Here is a 15,062-nt window from a genome sequence, read left to right as displayed (position 1 = left end):
AAGATTTAAATTATATCAAGCTCCTTTTCTGACTACAATGGTATGAAACTAGAAATTGATTACAAAAAGAAAACTGGAAAATTCACAAACACGTGGAGAGTAAACAACAAATTCCACAATACAGTAAAATGGTCATCTAACATGATCCAGTGAGATTTATTCCTAGGATGCAAGGATGGTTCAATATCTGCAAATCAATCAATGTGATATACCACATTAACAACTTGAAGAATGAAAATCATATGCTCCTCTCAATAGATGCAGAAAGACTTTTGAGAAAACTCAACATCAATTTATTATACAAACTCTCAATGAAGTGGGTATAGAGGGAGCATACCTCAACATAATAAAGACCATATATGACAAGCCCACAAATAACATCATATTCAACAGTGAAAAGCTGAAAGCTTTTCCTCTAAGATCAGAAACAAGACAAAGACGACCACTAAAGTCCTAGCCAGGGCAATTATGCAAGGAAAAGAAATAAAAGGCATCCAAACTGGGAAGAAAGAAGTAAAACTGTTACTATTTGCAGATGACATGACACAATATATAGAAAACCCTAAAGACTCCATCGAAAAACTGTCAGAACTAATAAATGAATTGAGTAAATTTGCAGGATATAAAATCATTATACAGAAGTATGTCACATTTCTACACACTAATAACAAACTAACCAAAAGAGAAGTTAAGAAAACAATCCCATTTACAATTGTATCATAAAGAATAAAATAAGAATAAATTTAACCAAGGAAGTGAAAGACCTGTACACTGAAACTACAAGGCATTGATGAAATAAATTGAAGAAGACACAAAGATACCCCATGCTCATGTATTGGAAGAATTGATATTATTAAAATGTCCATACTCCTCAAACAATCTACAGATTCAATAAAACTCAATCAAAATTCCAGTGACATTTTTCACAGAAACAGAACAAACAATTCTAAAATTTGTATGGAACCACAAAAGGCCCTGAAAATCTTGAGAAAGAAGAAGAAAGCTGGAAAATGCATGCTCCCTGATTTCAAACTACATTACAAAGCTATAGTAATCAAAACAGTATGGTATTGGTATAAAGGGAGACACATATCAATGAAAAAGATAGAGAGCCCAGAAATAAACCCATTCATATATGGTCAATGAATTTACAACAAAGGAGCCAAGAGTATACAATAGATAAAGGACAGTCTCTTCAATAAATGGTATTAGGAAAACTGGACAGCCACATACAAAAAATGAAACTGGACCAGTATCTTACACCATACACAAATTCAACTCAAAATGGATTAAAGACTTGAATGTAAGACCTGAAACCATAAAAACTCCTAGAATAAAACATAGGCAGTAAGCTCCTTAACATCAATCTTGTCAATGATTTTTTTTTTCTTTTTGGGATTTGACACCAAAAGCAAAGGCAATTAAAGCAAAAATAAACAAGTAGAAGTACATCAAACTAAATAGCTTCTGCACAGCAAAGGAAACCATCAATAGAGTGAAAAGGCAACCTAGTGAATAGGAGAAAATATTTGCAAATCATCTATCCAATAAGGGGAGGGGTTAATATCCAAAGCATGTAAAGAATTCATACAGCTCAAAAACAAACAAAAAAATTCCAATTAAAAAATAAGCAGAAGATCTGAAAAGGCATTGTCCAAAGACGATACACAATTGGTTAACAGGTACACAAAAAGATGCTCAACATCATTAGTCATCAAGAAATTGCAAATCAAAACCACAATGAGGTATCACCTTATACCTGTTAGAATGGCTATTATCAAAAGCGAAGAAATAATAAGTGTTAGCAAGGATAGGGAGAAAAGGGAAACTTTGTGCACTGCTTGTGGGAATGTAAATTTGTGTAGCCATTATGGAAAACAGCATGGAGTTTCCTCAAAAATTAAAAATAGAACTACCATATAATTCAGCAATTCCACTTCTGGGTATTTAGCCAAAAAAAATAAAAATGCTAACTTGAAAAGATATATGCAACCCTATGTTCATTGCAGCCTTATTTACAATAGCCGAACTATGGAAACAACCAAAATGTCCAGTGATGAATAAATGGATAAAGAAAATGTGAGGTATATATATATATATAATGGAATATTATTCAGTCATAAAGAAGAATAAAATCTTGCCACTTGTGACAGCATGGATAGACCTTGAGGGTGTTATGCTAAGCAAAATAAGTCACACACAGAAAAACAAATACTGTATGATCTCACATATATGGAATAATGAAAACAAACAAAACAGACTCACAGATACAGGGAACAGTTTGGTGGTTGCTGGAAGTGGGGCGTGAGGAAGGTGGGCAAAAAGGCTGGAGGTAGTCAAAACATACAAACTTCCAGTTATAAAATAAATATTATAAATCATGTGGATGTAATGTAAAACACGGCAACTCTAGTTAAAAATACTGTACTGCATATTTGAAAGTTTCTAAGAGAATAGATCTTAAAAGTTCTTATCACAAGAAAAAAATTGTAACAATATATGATGGTGGATGTTAACTAGACTTATTGTGGTCGTAATTTTGCAACATATAGAAATATTGAATCATTATGTTGTCCACTTGAAACTAATATAATGTTGTATGTCAGTTATACCTCAGCTTAAGAAAAATAAAAAGTGCTACAAATAAATATAAATAAATAAATGTATACAATAACTGCCTTCAAAATGAGATGTTTAATATAAATGTTTAAAAAATGTAGATCTGTATAATGAAACCTACAAAACTCTGATGAAAACAATTAAACAAGTGGTAAAAAAAAAAAAGTACAGAGGCATATTATTTTCATGGATTGGAAGACTCAATATGGTAAAATATTAATTCTTCCCAAATTGATCTGTAGGTTTAAATGCAATTCCTATCAACTCCCAACAGGTTTTTTTTTTGTCACAATAGACAAGCTTATTCTAAAATTTATATCAAAAGTTAAAGGAAGAAAGATGGCAGCAAAATGATGGTCTAGGAAGTTTCAAACTCTCGTTTCCCTACAGAAACATTCAAAACAAAAACTAATCAGAAGCTTCTAAACCAACTCTGTAAGAGCTCTGGAAAATCATCAAAGGTTTCCACAGACAAGCAAATGCCCAATTGGAAAAAATCATCTCCAAAGAGATAGGAAAGTTTTGTGGCCATTTACCTACTCTTGTTCCACTCCTCCCAACACAACAGTGGTCTTAGTCTTGAGCCAGCAGCAGCCTGGTTTCCAGTTCTCCAATTCCAACTGGTTGGAGCAGAGTAGACCTTATTTACAAATTATTGTGTACCACTATTCCAACCTGTCAGGGGGAAAACCGAAAGCCTGAAAGCCTGAAGCAAGATGCTCTTGTCTGTTTTGCATAACACAGAACACAGAAAAATGGCAGGTGCTACTTGTAAAGCTACAAGGCAACTCTAAATGAACAGACGCCTGGGTCAAGAGATACTGGGTGGAGAAATATAATAGACCATTTAAAGCCCAAGGTAGAAGCTGGAAGTGAGACTATTTGGGAAATTAGGACTTTCAAAGCAGCCTGTATACAGGGGAATTCAGAAAGCCACACGCAGGGCCAGGCATGACATGCTCAGAAAAGTCCTGAGAAGACCTCAAGCTCTCACCTCAGGCTCATCCCTAGGCTCAGAGCAAGCCTAGCTAAGTGGTGAGCAAGGACCCCAGCACAGAGCCAATCTGCCGTAATTGGTGGTGGCTGTTCCCTCTTTTTACATGTTTTTATTTATTATTTCAGCTCCTAGACTTCAAGGAAATCTCCATCAGAAAAAAAGCTGGGGGGCTGGAGTCAAGGTGGCAGAGTAGGAGGATGCAGAGTTGGCGTCTCCTCACAACTAGGACACCTACCAGGTGTTGGTGGGGGACCTCGGACACCTAAGCGGACTGGAGGAACCCCTGAGTGACCCAGTAGGACATGGAGGAGGGAAGGGGAAGGAGAAGTGGAGGCCAGATGGGACTGGTGCCCCTGAGGGGCAGCTGGAGGAGGGGAGGGATTCCCATGCACAGAGGGGCCCATTCACAACGAGGGGAACAACAGGGACAGGGAGAGACCCTCAGGGGATTGGAGGACCAGAAGGAAATGCGGCCTGCATTTCCCCCGACCCAGTGGGCCTCGGGGAGCCTGCAGATCCCAGGCCTGATGCTCCACACGACAAGGCCCCTTCTGGTCGCACTGAGCCTAGGCCCAGCACACCCCACCCCACACACCCAGGGCCTTTTCCTTTCCCATGTTAGGGAAGTTTTCAACTATAATCTCTGCAATATTTTCTCAGACCCTTTCCTTTTCTCTTCTTCTTCTGGGACCAGTATAATTAGAATGTTGGTACGTTTCGTGTTGTCCCAGATGTCTCTGAGATTGTCTTCAATTCCTTTCATCCTTTTTTCTTTATTCTGCTCCTCAGGAGTTATTTCGACCATTTTGTCTTCCAGATCACTTATTCGTTCTTCTGCCTCAGTTATTCTGTTACTGATTCCTTCTAGTGTATTTTTCACTTCAGTTATTGTGTTGTTCATCTCTGTTTGTTTGTTCTTTAGTTCTTCTAGATCTTTGTTGAACATTTCTTGTATCTTCTCAATCCATACCTCTAGTCTATTTCCACGATTCTGGATCATCTTTACTATCATTACTCTGAATTCTTTTTCAGGTAGATTGCCTATTTCCTCTTCATTTATTTGGTCTTGTAAATTTTTACCTTGCTCCATCATCTGTGACATATTTTGTTGCTGTCACTTTTTTTTTTTTTTAATGAGTGGGATTTTGTTCCTCTGTTATTGATTGTTTGGCCTGAGGCTTCCAACACTGGAGTTTGTAAGCTGTTGGGTAGAGCTGGGTCTTGGTGCTGAGATGAGGACCTCTGGGAGACCGCACTCTGATGAATATTCCACGGGGTCTGAGCTTCTCTGTTAGTCCAGTGGTTTGGACTCAGAGCTCCCACTGCAGGAGCTTTGGCCTGACCCCCGGCTCGTGAACAAAGATCCCACCTTTGTGGTTCTTTTGTGAATAAGGACACTCCAAACCTAAAAGGTCATTATTTTCTGCTGGGTTCTGCCTCCACTGGGTTCCACCTCTGCTGGGTTCTGCTGGAGCAAACTATCTTTTAATAGTTTTGGTGAATTTAGCATATGACTTCAATTCCTCTCCATTCCCCAAACACAGACTCACTCCCTCTGCTCATCTCTAGAGAAGTCTGCAGACCTTTTGTGCTGCCCATCATGTCTGGCCCCACCCCCTGTCCCTTTGGACTCACCACACCACACATGGGCCCATGCTCCAGGAACCTAGGGTGGCCTGCTCTCGGCTCCTTTTGTTTTAACTTGCATCAGATGTCAGAGGATGGTGCTTTTGGTTGCCTTACAACTCTCTTGGGGGGTGCTTCCTTGTCTCATTTCATTTAATCTTTACAATAAGCCCACAAGTTTAGAAATCACTTGATTGCAAGTGACCACAGTCTCATGCACACTATCTGAAGCCAAAAGCAGAGGGATTTCCTAGGAGACAAAGTGACAGAGCTAGCCTCCCCATGCTTGGAGTAGCAGAATGATGTCTCAGACCTAAAGGTACCCTCTCTGTACCTTCAGAGCTGCCTGAAGCACCATCTCTACTTCTCAGAGCAGCTGTCAAATCCTCCTGGTTCCACGTGTTCCCTTTACTTGCTCATGACCCCAGCAGGACAGTCCCTAAAATGCAGCCTTCACTCCAGGAGTTCCCTAACCTTCTGGTTCTGACCATCTCGGTCCTGGTATCTCTGGTTCTTGATTTTGGTGTCTCTAATGTGTTCAGCCCAAATAAGGTCACACTTCCTCTGAATACATGTGCCCTGATCAAGTCATCTGTGTCTGGAGTCGAGGGAGAAGTGTTTCATGTTAAGAATAGGGAATGTGTTAGTGACAGCTGAATTTTCTAAGGAATGAGAAGCACCAAGAGGTAAGTGTGTAGGAGGAAAATATAAGTTCTGTTCAGCCAGTGAGGTAGATAGTGCATTTATTCTTAGTTTATAGGTACAGAAACAGACTTAGAAGGTTCAGTAGCCAACCCAAAGCCACTACACAATGGCTTAGCCTTCATAGAGACCAAGAATGTATGTGTATACGTGTGATTTAGGGAAATGGAGATTTAGGTGTGTTTAGTGTACAATACATATATATGATATATATCTATATATGTATTCTATCTCTAAGGCTTTCTTTGGTCTACCTGGATATGCAGATAGGCAGAAGGGCTCAGGGGCTGCAGAGAACTGAGTGCTGCATGCAAGTACAGGGAGAGAATTTCATGGATATGTTTCTTCTGGAAGGGAAAGTATGTTCAATGCATTTGACATTGGCCGATTGCATGTGGTTCTAGAAAGGAAAACAGGCTGGACAGCATAGTGACTATGAGCCTGGGTTTGAAGCCTGATACTGCCCTGGGCCAGCTCTGTGACTTCAGAAAAAAATACCTAATGTCTGTGTGTGCATCTATTTCCTCAAGTGATAACATAATGCCTAGACCACAAAGATTGTTAATGCAGACTAAACAAAGTAATATTTGCAAAGTACTTAGAACCTTGCCCAGCACATAGTAAGCACCATAAGTGTATGCTGAAGAAAACCAGAGCAAAAGATATCTTTCCTTCTCTCTTTATCTCAGGAGAGATTCATCTTCTCTTTCTGTCTCATTTAATGTTTGAAGTTCATCCTACAATCTTACAAATAACTTTTTAACCTGACTCCCTCTTCCTAGTCACAATAACCCTTTGATTTAACATTCTTACTGGGAACTATAATAGAAAACGTTTTTGCATTGGGATAGGTATATTATTTTTCGTGTACTACCTCTTTATTACATTTTGTTTCTATTATTCAGAAGTCAACATGAGTAGACTGAGAAAGAAAGTTCTTGTCTACTATCCAAAAGTAGCTTAGAACTGAATTATGTTCCATGTCTAGTTAACATCTCAATAACTCAATAACCTTATTAAGCCAATCTTTTGTTTTTTTTTTTGTTTGTTTTGTTTTGTTTTTAAACATCTTTATTGGAGTATAATTGTTTTCATTGTTGTGTTAGTTGCTGTTGTATAACAAAACGAATCAGCTATACTTATACATATATCCCCATATATCCTCCCTCTTGTGTCTCCTTCCCACCCTTCCTATCCCACCCCTCTATGTGGTCACAAAGCACGGAGCTGATCTCCCTGTGCTATGCAGCTGTTTCCCACTAGCTATCTATTTTACGTTTCGTAGTGTATATAAGTCCATGCCACGCTCTCACTTCGTCCCAGCTTACCCTTCCCACTCCCCGTGTCCTCAAGTCCATTCTCTACGTCTGCATCTTTATTCCTGTCCTGCTCCTAGGTTGTTCAGAACCATTTTTTTTAAAATTAGATTCCATATATATGTGTTAGCATACGGTATTTGTTTTTCTCCTTCTGACTTACTTCACTCTGTATGACAGACTCTAGGTCCATACACCTCACTATAAATAACTCAATTTCATTTCTTTTTATGGCTGAATAATATTCCATTGTATATATGTGCCACATCTTCTTTATCCATTCATCTGTCGATGGACACTTAGGATGCTTCCATGTCCTGGCTATTGTAAATAGAGCTGCAGTGAACACTGTGGTACATGAATCTTTTTGAATTATGGTTTTCTCAGGGTATATGCCCAGCAGTGGGATTGCTGAGTCGTGTGGTAGTTCTATTTTTAGTTTTGTTTTTTTTAACATCTTTATCGGCGTATAATTGCTTTACAATGGTGTGTTAGTTTCTGCTTTATAACAAAGTGAATCAGTTATACATAAACATATGTTCCCATATCTCTTCCCTCTTGTGTCTCCCTCCCTCCCACCCTCCCTATCCCACCCCTCTAGATGGTCACAAACCACCTAGCTGATCTCCCTGTGCTCTGCGGCTACTTCCCACTAGCTATCTGTTTTACGTTTGGTAGTGTATATATGTCCATGCCACTCTCTCACTTTGTCACAGCTTACCCTTCCCCCTCCCCATATCCTCATGTCCGTGCTCTAGTAGGTCTGTGTCTTTATTCAAGTCTTACCCCTAGGTTCTTCATGACCTTTTTTTTTTTTTTCTTAGATTCCATATATATGTGTTAGCATACGGTACTTGTTTTTCTCTTTCTGACTTACTTCACTCTGTATGACAGACTCTAGGTCCATCCATCTCACCACAAATAACTCAATTTCGTTTCTTTTTATGGCTGAGTAACATTCCATTGTGTATATGTGCCACATCTTCTTTGTCCATTCATCTGTTGATGGACACTTAGGTTGCTTCCATGTCCTGGCTATTGTAAATAGAGCTGCAATGAACATTTTGGTACATGACCCTTTTTGAATTGTGGTTTTCTCAGGGTATATGCCCAGTAGTGGGATTGCTGGGTCATATGGTAGTTCTATTTGTAGTTTTTTAAGGAACCTCCATACTGTTCTCCATAGTGGTGTATCAATTTATATTCCCACCAACAGTGCAAGAGGGTTCCCTTTTCTCCACACCCCCTCCAGCATTTATTGTTTCTAGATTTTTTGATGATGGCCATTCTGACTGGTGCGAAATGATATCTCATTGTAGTTTTGATATGCATTTCTCTAATGATTAATGATGTTGAGCATTCTTGCATGTGTCTGTTGGCAATCTGTATATCTTCTTTGGAGAAATGTCTATTTAGGTCTTCTGCCCATTTTTGGATTGGGTTGTTTGTTTTTTTGTTATTGAGCTGCATGAGCTGCTTGTAAATTTTGGAGATTAATCCTTTGTCAGTTGCTTCATTTGCAAATATTTTCTCCCATTCTGAGGGTTGTCTTTTGGTCTTGTTTATGGTTTCCTTTGCTGTGCAAAAGCTTTTAACTTTCATTAGGTCCCATTTGTTTATTTGTGTTTTTATTTCCATTTCGCTAGGGGCTGGGTCAAAAAGGATCTTGTTGTGATTTATGTCATAGAGTGTTCTGCCTATGTTTTCCTCTAAGAGTTTGATAGTGTCTGGCCTTACATTTAGGTCTTTAATCCATTTTGAGTTTATTTTTGTGTATGGTGTTAGGGAGTGTTGGAATTTCATACTTTTACATGTACCTGTCCAGTTTTCCCAGCACCACTTATTGAAGAGGCTGTCTTTTCTCCACTGTATATGCTTGCCTCCTTTATCAAAGATAAGGTGATCATATGTGCATGGGTTTATCTCTGGGCTTTCTATCCTGTTCCATTGATCTATGTTTCTGTTTTTGTGCCAGTACCATACTGTCTTGATTACTGTAGCTTTGTAGTATAGTCTGAAGTCAGGGAGCCTGATTCCTCCAGCTCCGTTTTTCATTCTCAAGATTGCTTTGGCTATTCGGGGTCTTTTGTGTTTCCATACAAATTGTGAAATTTTTTGTTCTAGTTCTGTGAAAAATGCCAGTGGTAGTTTGATAGGGATTGCATTGAATCTGTAGATTGCTTTGGGTAGTAGAGTCATTTTCACAATGTTGATTCTTCCAATCCAAGAACATGGTATATCTCTCCATCTATTTGTATCATCCTTAATTTCTTTCAGCAGTGTCTTATAATTTTCTGCATACAGGTCTTTTGTCTCCTTAGGTAGGTTTATTCCTAGATACTTTATTCTTTTTGTTGCAATGGTAAGTGGGAGTGATTTCTTAATTTCACTTTCAGATTTTTCATCACTAGTGTATAAGAATGCCAGAGATTTCTGTGCATTAATTTTGTATCCTGCTACTTTACCAAATTCATTGGTTAGCTCTAGTAGTTTTCTGGGAGCATCTTTAGGATTCTCTCTGTATATTATCATGTCATCTGCAAACAGTGACAGCTTTACTTCTTCTTTTCTGATTTGGATTTCTTTTTCTTCTCGGATTGCTGTGGCTAAAACTTCCAAAGCTATGTTGAATAATAGTGGTGAGAGTGGGCAAACTTGTCTTGTTCCTGATCTTAGTGGAAATGGTTTCAGTTTTTCACCATTGAGGACGATGTTGGCTGTGGGTTTGTCATATATGGCCTTTATTATGTTGAGAAAAGTTCCCTCTATGGCTACTTTCTGCAGGGTTTTTATCATAAATGGGTGTTGAATTTTGTCAAAAGCTTTCTCTGCATCTATTGAGATGATCATATGGTTTTTCTCCTTCAATTTGTTAGTATGGTGTATCACGTCGATTGATTTGTGTATATTGAGGAATCCTTGCATTCCTGAAATAAACCCCACTTGATCATGGTGTATGATCCTTTTAATGTGCTGTTGGATTCTGTTCGCTAGTATTTTGCTGAGGATTTTGCATCTATGTTCATCACTGATATTGGCCTGTAGTTTTCTTTCTTTGTGACATCTTTGTCTGGTTTTGGTATTAGGGTGATGGTGGCCTCGTAGAATGAGTTTGGGAGTGTTCCTCCCTATGCTATATTTTGGAAGAATTTGAGAAGGATAGGTGTGAACTCTTCTCTAAATGTTTGATAGAATTTGCCTGTGAAGCCATCTGGTCCTGGGCTTTTGTTTGTTGGAAGATTTTTAATCACAGTTTCAATTTCAGTGCCTGTGATTGGTCTGTTCATATTTTCTATTTCTTCCTGGTTCAGTCTCGGTAGGTTGTGCATTTCTAAGAATTTGTCCATTTCTTCCAGGTTGTCCATTTTGTTGGCATAGAGTTGCTTGTAGTAATCTCTCATGATCCTTTGTATTTCTGCAGTGTCAGTTGTTACTTCTCCTTTTTCATTTCTAATTCTATTGATTTGAGTCTTCTCCCTTTTTCTCTTGATGCGTCTGGCTAATGGTTTATCAATTTTGTTTATCTTCTCAAAGAACCAGCTTTTTGTTTTATTGATCTTTGCTATCGTTTCCTTCATTTCTTTTTCATTTATTTCTGATCTGATCTTTATGATTTCTTTCCTTCTGCTAACTTGGGGTTTTTTTTTTTTTTTGTTCTTCTTTCTCTAATTGCTTTAGGTGCAAGGTTAGGTTGTTCATTTGAGACGTTTCCTGTTTCTTAAGGTACGATTGTATTGCTATAAACTTCCCATTAGAACTGCTTTTGCTGCATCCCATAGGTTTTGGGCCGTCGTGTCTCCATTGTCATTTGTTTCTAGGTATTTTTTGATTTCCTCTTTGATTTCTTCAGTGATCACTTCGTTATTAAGTAGTGTATTGTTTATCCTCCATTTGTTTGTATTTTTTACAGATCTTTTCCTGTAATTGATATCTAGTCTCATAGCTTTGTGGTCAGAAAAGATACTTGATACGATTTCAATTTTCTTAAATTTACCAAGGCTTGATTTGTGACCCAAGATATGATCTATCCTGGAGAATGTTCCATGAGCACTTGTGAAAAATGTGTATTTTGTTGTTTTTGGATGGAATGTCCTATAAATATCAATTAAGTCCATCTTGTTTAATGTATGATTTAAAGCTTGTGTTTCCTTATTTATTTTCATTTTGGATGACCTTTCCATTGGTGAAAGTGGGGTGTTAAAGTCCCCTACTATGATTTTGTTACTGTCGATTTCCCCTTTTATGGCTGTTAGTATTTGCCTTATGTATTGAGGTGCTCCTATGTTGGGTGCATAAATATTTACAATTATTATATCTTCTTCTTGGATCAATCCCTTGATCATTATGTACTGTCCTTCTTTGTCTCTTGTAATAATCTTTATTTTAAAGTCTATTTTGTCTGATATGAGAATTGCTACTCCAGCTTTCTTCTGATTTCCATTTGCATGGGATATCTTTTTCCATCCCCTCACTTTCAGTCTGTATGTGTCCCTAGGTCTGAAGTGGGTCTCTTGTAGACTGCATATATGCGGGTTTTGTTTTTGTATCCATTCAGCCAGCCTGTGCCTTTTGGTGGGAGCATTTAAACCATTTACATTTAAGGTAATTATCGATATGTATGTTCCTATTCCCATTTTCTTAATTGTTTTGGGTTTGTTATTGTAGGTGTTTTCCTTCTCTTGTGTTTCTTGCCTAGAGAAGTTCCTTTAGCATTTGTTGTAAAGCTGGTTTGGTGGTGCTGAACTCTCTCAGCTTTTGCTTGTCTGTAAAGGTTTTAATTTCTCCATCAAATCTGAAGGAGATACTTGCTGGGTAATCTTGGTTGTAGGTTTTTCTCCTTCATCACTTTAAATATGTCCTGCCACTCCCTTCTGACTTGCAGAGTTTCTGCTGAAAAATCAGCTGTTAACCTTATGGGGATTCCCTTGTGTGTTACTTGTTGTTTTTCCCTTGCTGCTTTTAATATGTTTTCTTTGTATTTAATTCTTGATAGTTTGATTAATATGTGTCTTGGCGTGTTTCTCCTTGGATTTATCCTGTTTGGGACTCTCTGTGCTTCCTGGACGTGATTAACTATTTCCTTTCCCATATTAGGGAAGTTTTCAAATACAATCTCTTCAAATATTTTCTCAGTGCCTTTCTTTTTCTCTTCTTCTTCTGGGACCCCTGTAATTCAAATGTTGGTGCGTTTAATGTTGTCCCAGAGGTCTCTGAGACTGTCCTCAGTTCTTTGCATTCTTTTTTCTTTATTCTGCTCTGCAGTAGTTATTTCCACTATTTTATCTTCCAGGTCACTTATTTCTTCTTCTGCCTCAGCTATTCTGCTATTGATCCCTTCTAGAGTATTTTAAATTTCATTTATTGTGTTGTTCATCATTGCTTGTTTCCTCTTTAGTCCTTCTAGGTCCTTGTTAAATGTTTCTTACATTTTCTGTATTCTATTTCCAAGATTTTGGATCATCTTTACTATCATTATTCTGAATTCTTTTTCAGGTAGCCTGCCTATGTCCTCTTCATTTGTTAGGTCTGGTGTGTTTTTACCTTGCTCCTCCATCTGCTGTGTGTTTTTCTGTCTTTTCATTTTGCTGATCTTACTGTGTTTGGGGTCTCCTTTTCACAGGTTGCACGTTCCTAGTTCCCATTGTTTTTGGTGTCTGTCCCCAGTGGCTAAGGTTGATTCAGTGGGTTGTGTAGGTTTCCTGGTGGAGGGGAGTAGTGCCTGTGTTCTGGTGGATGAGGCTGGATCTTGTCTTTCTGGTGGGCAGGTCCACATCTGGTGGTGTTTTGGGGTGTCTGTGGCCTTATTATGGTTTTAGACAGCCTCTCTGCTAATGGATGGGGCTGTGTTCCTGTCTTGCTAGTATTTTGGCATAGGGTGTCCAGCACTGTAGCTTGCTGGTCGTTGAGTGAAGCTGGGTCTTGGTGTTGAGATGGAGATCTCTGGGAGATTTTCGTCGTTTGTTATTACGTGGAGCTCTAAGGTCTCTTGTGGATCAGTGTCCTGAAGTTGGCTTTCCCACCTCAGTGGCACAGCCCTGACGCCTGGCTGGAGCACCAAGAGCCTGTCCTCCACATGGCTCAGAATAAAAGGGAGAAAAAATAGAAAGAAAGAAAGAAAGACGGGGGTAAAATAAAATAAAGATAAAATAAAATAAAGTTATTAAAATAAAAAAATATTATTAAAAAAATTTTTTTAAAGTAAAAAAAAAAAAAAAAAAAACCAAAAAAAAAAAAACTAAAACGGATGGACAGAACCCTAGGACAAATGGTTAAAGCAAAGCTATACAGACAAAATCTAACATGGAAGCATACACATACACACTCACAAAAAGAGGAAAAGGGGAGAAAATAATCTATCTTGCTCCCAAAGTCCACCACTTCAATTTGGGATGATTCGTTGTCTATTCAGGTATTCCACAGATGCAGGGTACATCAAGTTGACTGTGGAGATTTCATCCGCTTCTCCTGAGGCTGCTGGGAGAAATTTCCCTTTCTCTTCTTTGTTCGCACAGCTCCTGGGATTCAGCTTTGGATTTGAACCTGCCTCTGTGTGTAGGTTGCCTGAGGATGTCTGTTCTTCGCTCAGACCGGACAGGGTTAAAGGGGCAGCTGATTTGGTGGCTCTGGCTCACTCAGGCCCGGGGGGAGGGAGGGGTACAGATGCGGGCGAACCTGCGGCGGCAGAGGCTGGTGTGACGTTGCTCCAGCCTGAGGCGTGCCGTGCGTTCTCCCGGGGAAGTTGTTGCTGGATCACGGGACCCTGGCAGTGGCGGGCTGCACAGGCTCCCGGGAGGAGAGGTGGGGATAGTGACCTGTGCTCACACACAGGCTTCTTGGTGGCGGCAGCAGCAGCCTTGGCGTCTCATGCCCGTCTCTGGGGTCCGCGCTGATAGCCGCAGCTCGTGCCCGTCTCTGGAGCTCCTTTAAGCAGCGCTCTTAATCCCCGCTCCTCGCGCACCAGGAAACAAAGGGGCAAGTAAAAGTCTCTTGTCTCTTCGGCAGCTCCAGACTTCTCCCGGACTCCCTCCCGGCTAGCTGTGGTGCGCTAACCCCTTCAGGCTGTGTTCATGCTGCCAACCCCAGTCCTCTCCCTGGGATCTGACTGAAGCCCGAGCCTCAGCTCCCAGCCCCCCGCCCGCCCCGGCGGGTGAGCAGACAAGCCTCTCGGGCTGGTGAGTGCTGGTCGGCACCGATCCTCTGTGCGGGAATCTCTCCGCTTTGCCCTCCGCACCCCTGTTGCTGTGCTCTCCTCCGTGGCTCTGAAGCTTCCCCCCTCTGCCACCCGCAGTCTCCGCCCACGAAGGGGCTTCTAGTGTGTGGAAACCTTTCCTCCTTCACAGCTCCCTCCCACTGGTGCAGGTCCCGTCCCTATTCTTTTGTCTCTGTTTTTTCTTTTTTTCTTTTGCCCTACCCAGGTACGTGGGGAGTTTCTTACCTTTGGGGAGGTCTGAGGTCTTCTGCCAGTGTTCAGTGGGTGTTCTATAGGAGCAGTTCCACGTGTGGATGTATTTCTGATGTATCTGTGGGGAGGAAGGTGATCTCCGCATCTTACTCTTCTGCCATCTTCTCAAAAATCTCCAATCTTTTGTTGGTGGGCACTTGAGTTGCTTCTATGTCTTGGTTATTGTAAATAGTGCTGCTATGAACATTGGGGTGCATGTGTCTTTTTGAATTAGAATTTTCATTTTTTCTGGATATATACCTAGGAGTTGAATTGCTGGATCGTTTGTAGTTCTATTTTTAGTTTTTAAGGAAACTCCATACTCTTTTCTATAGTGGCTGCACCAATTTTACATTCCCAT

This window comes from Balaenoptera borealis (assembly GCF_965194805.1).
Source record: "Balaenoptera borealis genome assembly, chromosome: 8".
Lineage (NCBI taxonomy): Eukaryota > Metazoa > Chordata > Mammalia > Artiodactyla > Balaenopteridae > Balaenoptera > Balaenoptera borealis.
This window is presented reverse-complemented; position numbering follows the sequence as displayed.